Source organism: Oreochromis aureus, linkage group 3, assembly GCF_013358895.1.
Source record: "Oreochromis aureus strain Israel breed Guangdong linkage group 3, ZZ_aureus, whole genome shotgun sequence".
In the NCBI taxonomy this organism is placed as follows: Eukaryota; Metazoa; Chordata; class Actinopteri; order Cichliformes; family Cichlidae; genus Oreochromis; species Oreochromis aureus.
Window position 1 is genome coordinate 725327 of NC_052944.1, and position 7886 is coordinate 733212.

General features: G+C 43.1%; 1 pseudogene; it reads left to right on the forward strand.

Moving 5' to 3' along the window:
• The first annotated feature begins 671 nt into the window (after window positions 1–671).
• On the forward strand, window positions 672–3749 carry LOC120439012 (annotated as a pseudogene).
• The last annotated feature ends 4137 nt before the right edge of the window (window positions 3750–7886 follow it).

A 7886-nucleotide genomic window follows, 5' to 3' on the forward strand; every position in this document is an offset into this window, starting at 1 on the left:
ATTGTTACAAAGATTCATAAAAAGAAAACAAAGAGAAAAGATCCAAATGTTCGACTTGGTCATTTGCTGTTTGAGGACAGTGATGCTCATATCTGTGGGGAAAGTGTGACCTGAGTGGGTTCATGTTTGTCTTTAAAGAGCTGCTGTGATTCTCTTTGTGTCTGATCTGTGAAACAGTCTGAGAGTCACACAGAGACCCAGCAGCTAAAGCCTGGATCATACTGGCTGCTGTTACTCCATCAGGACAACACTGGACCACAGTGGTGTGGATGTAGTGGATAAATCCCACCATACTGATGCTCAGAGTTAATCACAGGGAACAAAACCAGATGTTACCTTCAGATTGTGACCTTTGGAGTGGACGATGCAGATTTCAATAGAGAATAAATGTTGTTGTTTTTCAGCTGTGAAAAAGAATCTAATTTTCTGAACTTAAGAATTTATGATGGTGGAAAAAACATGGAGACAATAACACAACATTTCACTGTATTCATAGAATGAATGTAAAACTGTCAGACATTCATTAAATATGCAAAATGTCCACAGAAGCATCAGAGGGTCAGATGTGAAGCACTCAGTGATTTTGATCAAATGACTCATCAGTTATTGATCTGTACTACACTGATCTACCACGTTAGTAAAGCTGGTGTTCTGGTGGTGGAGGGAGACCTCGGATCATGTTCTGGTGTTGGAGCAGTGATCTGCTGATGGTTCAGTTTAATGAGCTTCTTCAAAATCCTCCCTGACATCACCACTGAAAGGACGTCCATAAACTTACTAAAAATTACTGATATGTTCACAATCTGAGTTTATAACTTGACAGACTTGATTGAGATGAAGTTATTTGAGCAGAAACTCCTGGATCTTTATCCTGTGTTGATCTAATCCTTCATGGTTCCTCCACAGAGTGGACCAGCAGAGCTCAGAGGTTCCCAGTGGTCAGTCTGCCCAGCAGCATCAAACACAGCTGGACTCCATATTTATGGTCTGTACATGAACAACAACTACTGTTACATCTGTTCTGTCCACAGTCATCTCCATGCTGCTCTTTGGAGACCAGTGTCAGTGTGTCCAACATGGATCTGATGTTTGGCTCTATGATTTCAGTCTGATCGGCTCATTCACAAATATTCTGTTCCAGCTGCTGGAGGACAACATCATCACTTTTGTGAAGAACGAGCTGAAGAAGATCCAGAAGGTTCTGAGTCCAGATTACCCAGAATGCTTAGAGAGTCAGAGGAGCAGCAGCAGAGAGGCATTTGTGAAGATCACAGTGGACTTCCTGAGGAGAATGAAGCAGGAGGAGCTGGCTGACCGTCTGCAGAGACGTAAGAGGATTTATCTAAAGATTTAAGCTGCTGGATAAATGAACATTTTCCAGAGATGGAAGATGGAGCAACATGTTTTAAAGATTAGTTCTTTTTGGAATTGAGTGTTTATTTTTCTTCTCATTCAGAACGTCAAGCTGCAGTTTGTCATCGTAACCTTAAATCTGCTCTGAAGAAGAAGTTCCAGTGTGTGTTTGAGGGCATCGCTAAAGCAGGAAGCCCAACCCTTCTGAATCAGATCTACACAGAGCTCTACATCACAGAGGGAGGGACTGCAGAGGTCAATGATGAACATGAGGTCAGACAGATGGAAACAGCATCCAGGAAACCAGACAGACCAGAAACAACCATCAGACAAGAAGACATCTTTAAAGCCTCACCTGGAAGAGACGAACCAATCAGAACAGTGCTGACAAAGGGAGTGGCTGGCATTGGGAAAACAGTCTTAACACAGAAATACAGCCTGGACTGGGCTGAAGACAAAGCCAACCAGGACATCCAGTTCATATTTCCATTCACTTTCAGAGAGCTGAATGTGCTGAAAGAGGAAAAGTTCAGCTTGGTGGGACTTGTTCATCACTTCTTTACTGAAACCAAAGAAGCAGGAATCTGCAGCTTTGAAGACTTCCAGGTTGTCTTCATCTTTGATGGTCTGGATGAGTGTCGACTTCCTCTGGACTTCCACAAAACTACAATCCTAACTGACCCTAGAAAGTCCACCTCAGTGGATGTGCTGCTGATAAACCTCATCAGGGGGAAACTGCTTCCCTCTGCTCGCCTCTGGATAACCACACGACCTGCAGCAGCCAATCAGATCCCTCCTCAGTGTGTCGACATGGTGACAGAGGTCAGAGGGTTCACTGACCCACAGAAGGAGGAGTACTTCAGGAAGAGATTCAGAGATGAGGAGCAGGCCAGCAGGATCATCTCCCACATCAAGAAAGCTCAAAGCCTCCACATCATGTGCCACATCCCAGTCTTCTGCTGGATCACTGCTACAGTTCTGGAGGATGTGCTGGAAACCAGAGAGGGAGGACAGCTGCCCAACACCCTGACTGAGATGTACATCCACTTCCTGGTGGTTCAGGCCAAAGTGAAGAAGGTCAAGTATGATGGATGAGCTGAGACAGATCCACACTGGAGTCCAGAGAGCAGGAAGATGATGGAGTCTCTGGGAAAACTGGCTTTTGATCAGCTGCAGAAAGGAAACCTGATCTTCTATGAATCAGACCTGACAGAGTGTGGCATCGATATCAGAGCAGCCTCAGTGTACTCAGGAGTGTTCACACAGATCTTTAAAGAGGAGAGAGGACTGTACCAGGACAAGGTGTTCTGCTTCATCCATCTGAGTGTTCAGGAGTTTCTGGCTGCTCTTCATGTCCATCTGACCTTCATCAACTCTGGACTCAATCTGCTGGAAGAACAACAAACAACCTCCAAGAAATCTAAATTATTTAACAAACTAAAACTTCAATCTCTCCACCAGAGTGCTGTGAACAAGGCCTTACAGAGTCCAAATGGACACCTGGACTTGTTCCTCCGCTTCCTCCTGGGTCTTTCACTGCAGACCAATCAGACTCTCCTACGAGGTCTGCTGACACAGACAGGAAGTAGCTCACAGACCAATAAGGAAACAGTCCAGTACATCAAGGAGAAGCTCAGTGAGAATCTGTCTGCAGAGAAAAGCATCAATCTGTTCCACTGTCTGAATGAACTGAATGATCGTTCTCTACTGGAGGAGATCCAACAGGCCCTGAGATCAGGACGTCTCTCCACAGATAAACTGTCTCCTGCTCAGTGGTCAGCTCTGGTCTTCATCTTACTGTCATCAGAAGAAGATCTGGATGTGTTTGACCTGAAGAAATACTCTGCTTCAGAGGAGGCTCTTCTGAGAATGCTGCCAGTGGTCAAAGCCTCTAAAAAAGCTCTGTGAGTACATTTGTACTCATGTCTTTACTTTAACATCCAACTGTGTCAGTAATTTATTTCACCAGGTTTTCTTTGTATGAATTTGTATCCTAAAGTTTTGGGATTTCTCCAATACAACTGTAACCTCTTTGATGCCTCCCGGGGCTAGCAATTTTGCCAGTCGGGCTACCAAAATCTATCTCAGCCCTGCCCGTCGGGGGCATAAACTCTGACATCACTGCTGCTGTTATGTTATCAGTCTTTGTTTAAACACTTAGGCTGCATGTGCCTGATGCTGTGATACTTTATATTCACATGCATGCTCCTAGATACATTTCTACTGCAGGTCTATTTTTAGTCACAAATGTTGGTGAAACACTTGCTTTTACATGCAGGGCTCGCAAAATTGCTAGCCCAACGTCCCGGGGCTAGCAATTTTTCCAGTCGGGCTACCAAAAGCTATCTCAGTCCTGCCCGTCGGGCTATCATAGGAAGGAAAAATATATGTCAATGCTTTTGCATTCTTTCGGAAATGTAGCTGGGTAATTATGTCATTGGCATCGATGAGCCACTGTCAATACGTGACATATTGAAATCGCGTTTGAATTTGCTCTTGTTTTTTTGCTTTCACTTTGCAATCGAGCGAACTGTGTATAGAGAGCGACAGTACTGATTGGTGAGTGACGATAATTTGCGCACCAATTCCTCTGACATCGTCTTATCACTCATTAGCTTACTATGCAAACATGACAAGTGAAATCTCCCGCAGGAAGCTTAAACATGTGAGAGGTTGATCGTGCAGAGAATCGCTGAGCGTTATGTGAGTACGTGTGTAAAAGCAGCAGGATATATATTTTAGTTCTGCTGAGCCAAATAAGACCGGTCAGGGTGAAGAAGTGACAGCCAAAGAAAAGCTGACCACAAAACGGAAAAGTTATGACAAATCAGACTATGAGGCAAAAAAAAAGAGCAGCTTTATGGTTTCATGGACAAAAGAATTTCTGTGGCTGGAATATGACGAGCTAAATAACCAGGGGTGCACATAAGTGGTCCGCAGGTGCGCATTCGCTGTCAAAATAAAAAACGCGATAAGAAGTTGCAACGCACGTTTGCGTACATAAGATTTTCTGGAGGACAGACATTTGTTTAGAACTCTTAAAGATGTCGAAGAAGCTCATTTAAGCAATTACTTTGGTGTTCCTCCACCTCCAAAGAAATGTCAGGAGTCCGAACCACAAAAGAAGCGTGTATTCTCCGAAAAGTGGTTGCAGGAGGTGAGCTGGCTTCAAACAAATGATGAACGCTCAGAGATGTGGTGCAGAATGTGCCATGAAAATCCCACTCTAGCAGACAAAAACAGCCTTTTATATGGACGCAAACGCGCGTTGCAACTTCTTATCTGGTGCGCGTCTTTTATTTTGACAGCGAATGTGCACATGCGGACCACTTATGTGCACCCCTGTAAATAACACAATGTTCTGCCGGGTGTGTTGTTGGTTTCCCTCGATTTCTGAGTCGACAAGTGCCTTTGTTACTGGGACCAGTAATTTTAAGAAAGACCCCCATTAGAACCCATGAGAAATGCAAGAAATGCATCATTGCTCAGTCTGCAATATCTTTCCCGGAACAAACACCAATAAAAATAAACCTGAAAAATCTGTTTAGAACAGCCTACTATGTTGCAAAGAGTGAACTACCACTGGCAAAATTCAGCAGTCTTTGCAAACTTCAAACAGCAAATGTCCTAGATCTTGGTTCCACTTGCCTCTTACCTGTGATTTCAGTGGAAATTTCAAATTCATGATCTGACACAGACTGATTCATGTTCACAGTTCTTACAAGTTCATAGAAATTTCTGTTCAATTAGAACCAAGTATTTGAGTTGATGATTGTAATTTTTATACAATATTGTAATTTGTGTTTCAACAATTTTTTGATTAATGTTTTGTTTCCGTTACAATATTATACTTTAATGTATAATATTGAAACGGAAACAAAACAGGAAACAAAACATCAATCAAAAATTTGCTCTCTTTTTTTATTCGGGCTACTTAAATTTATTTTGGGCTACCACAAACTGAAGAGTCTCTGTCCAAAGAGCTACCAGGGATTTTGAAATTTTGCGAGCCCTGACATGCATGGTAGGTCCTGCATTAAAGAAAGCATTTGAATTACTCAGTGAATCCTGGCAGCCAGAGAAACATCCTTAGTTACACTTTTTTTTTTTTTTAATTATTTCTAAACTATTACTTCACGAAGGTGATTACAGGCATTAACACAGTTTACAAGGGAAAAACAAAACGAAAGAAAAAACAAAAACAAAAAAAACAGTCGGGAGTGACCAGTTAGCTATGTTGGTGGTTTCAAGCTTTGAGAAGAAGATTCGGCTTATGGGTACTGGCAAATAGGACCCACTTATCCCAACACGAACGGAACCAACACACCCTGTCATTGACATAAGCTGTTACCTCCTCCATCCTATAAATCTCTAGTGTAATTTCCCACCATAATGACAAGGTTGGTATATCTTGCAAGGACCATTTCTTCGTTATACTTTTCTTATCTTATCTTATCTTACTTGCAACAAGTAAAGCTCTTAACAGACATGTATCATTTTTAGACCAGTTCTGCGGTATACAACCAAAAAAGATTGTCTTCATGTCCAGAGGGAATGTACAGTAAAAAATGCCTTGTAATGTACCATGAATGTCTTTCCAGTAGGTCCGTAGCAAAGAACAATCCCACATAATATGGGTGTGATGTGCTCGTTGGTGTCCACAGTTTCTCCAACACACAGGAGGATTCCCATCATAATGAGCCTTTTGACACAGAGTAATAAAGAACCTTATCAAAGACTTCCATCCAATCCTTAGTTCCACTTTAATCTCTGCTTCGGTCCTCCACAGTGTGTTTGTGGTTTCTTTGTTGTTGTTGGCCTGCTCTCTCCTCTCACTCCAGTCTGGTTGCAGCAGATGTTTGTCCCTCCCTGAACCTGCAGACTTGGGTGCAGCACCTCAGTTCATCTTCAGTCTGAAACCAGCTGTTTTATCCCCTCAAGCACACCTTCCCTGGTCATCTCTGCTGTGGTTGGTGTAAAATTTAATCTTGATTTTAAAAAAAAGAACAAAAAAAAGAAAAAACTAAAGTCAGACTTGATGGCATTTATTGGCAGCATGGTGCCTGTTTGATGATAAACTGCAGCACAGTCTAAAGCAAACCTTCTGACTTTATTGACTTCATGCATGTATATGTTCTTCCTGTTCACCTTGGACACACAACAGCTCTGTTTGTTGTGACTGGATCTAGAACAATTCAGATCAGCCAACATCTCCTAATCTAGATGATTTGTAAGGTGGTATCTGGGAGGAAAAGTTAAAAATCAGCGTGGATGGCCTGTACTGTATGATGGCCTTGGTTGCACCACATTGACAGCCATGCAGGGTGGTTCACTCCTTGGGCAAGAAGACCGAGGAGTGAGCCACCCTTGGTCAAAGCTTGGTCATTCAAGCTCACTGTTTCCCCTTGTTGGTTGATGATAAGTATTTTTTTTACCTGACTTATAGTCATCATTGTCTTCAAATGAGCTCACACACTGCTGACTGCTGTAGCTTACCTGGCTGAGCAGGTGACCCATGTACTGAAGGTTAGAGTCGTGACTCCAGGGCCTGGTTTGAGTCTGCCCAAGACCATTTCCTGTGTGTTATTCTCCTCACTTCCTGTCTTCTCTGTCCTATACAGTGAAGACAAAAGGCCTCAAGTTCTGAAAACTCTTCCTCTTCATCATCTTCCATCTCTCTCATCTAAAATCACCAGTATTCTCTGAGTAGAGAATCTTTTCACAATCTTGAACGATAAGGATCCAAGTGGGTAAAGTTAGTTATTTGTTCCTATTTGCAGCTGGGACAGATTGTGAAAAACTCTCAGCTGCCAAAGTTACATCCAGTTTAGAAGAAAAACATTGAGTGAAGTGTTTGTTTCATCATCCTTCACAGCTCATCAACCAGGTGTCACAAACTGCAGCAGAGCAGTACAAAGCATGTCATACTGGAACTGCAACAACCAGAGTTTTACCTACCTTTGGTGTTTCTTGACAGCATGAGCGTAATATTTACTGAACAGAGTCGTCTTCTGTAATCTTTTCAGATTCAGAACACTGTATTTATTTTCAAGGGGCAATTAGGATCCTGACCTTGCCAACCGTACATACAATACACAAACATCACATTGGGGAGACAGGTCAGGCCAGGTAGCTGGCCGGTCGGCCGCTAGAGCAGCGACCCGGAACTGAACAGCAGAAAATGCACAACATGAGGAAAGATGAGGAGAAAAAAGAACTCCCCCCAGACTGAGCTCCAACAGGGAGATCAGTTTGAGAACAGAAAAAAATGACCTCAGCGCAGAGCACATGAAAACTCTTAATGCACCATAGAAACACATGACAAGCAACAGGGATGAGTAAAAGGTGAGAGACAGCCGGTGTAGACAGCGCATCCAGGCCTGCAGCATTTGCGCTGGTCCCCTCGACCCACCGTCTGCACCGGGAGGGGATAAGCATGCTTAGGGTGGAAGGAACAGTCTAAACACCGTCTGTTATCAGGGTGAGATTTGTTATGTTCAGCTCCAGCCTTGAGACCACAGCTGGCGCCGGTA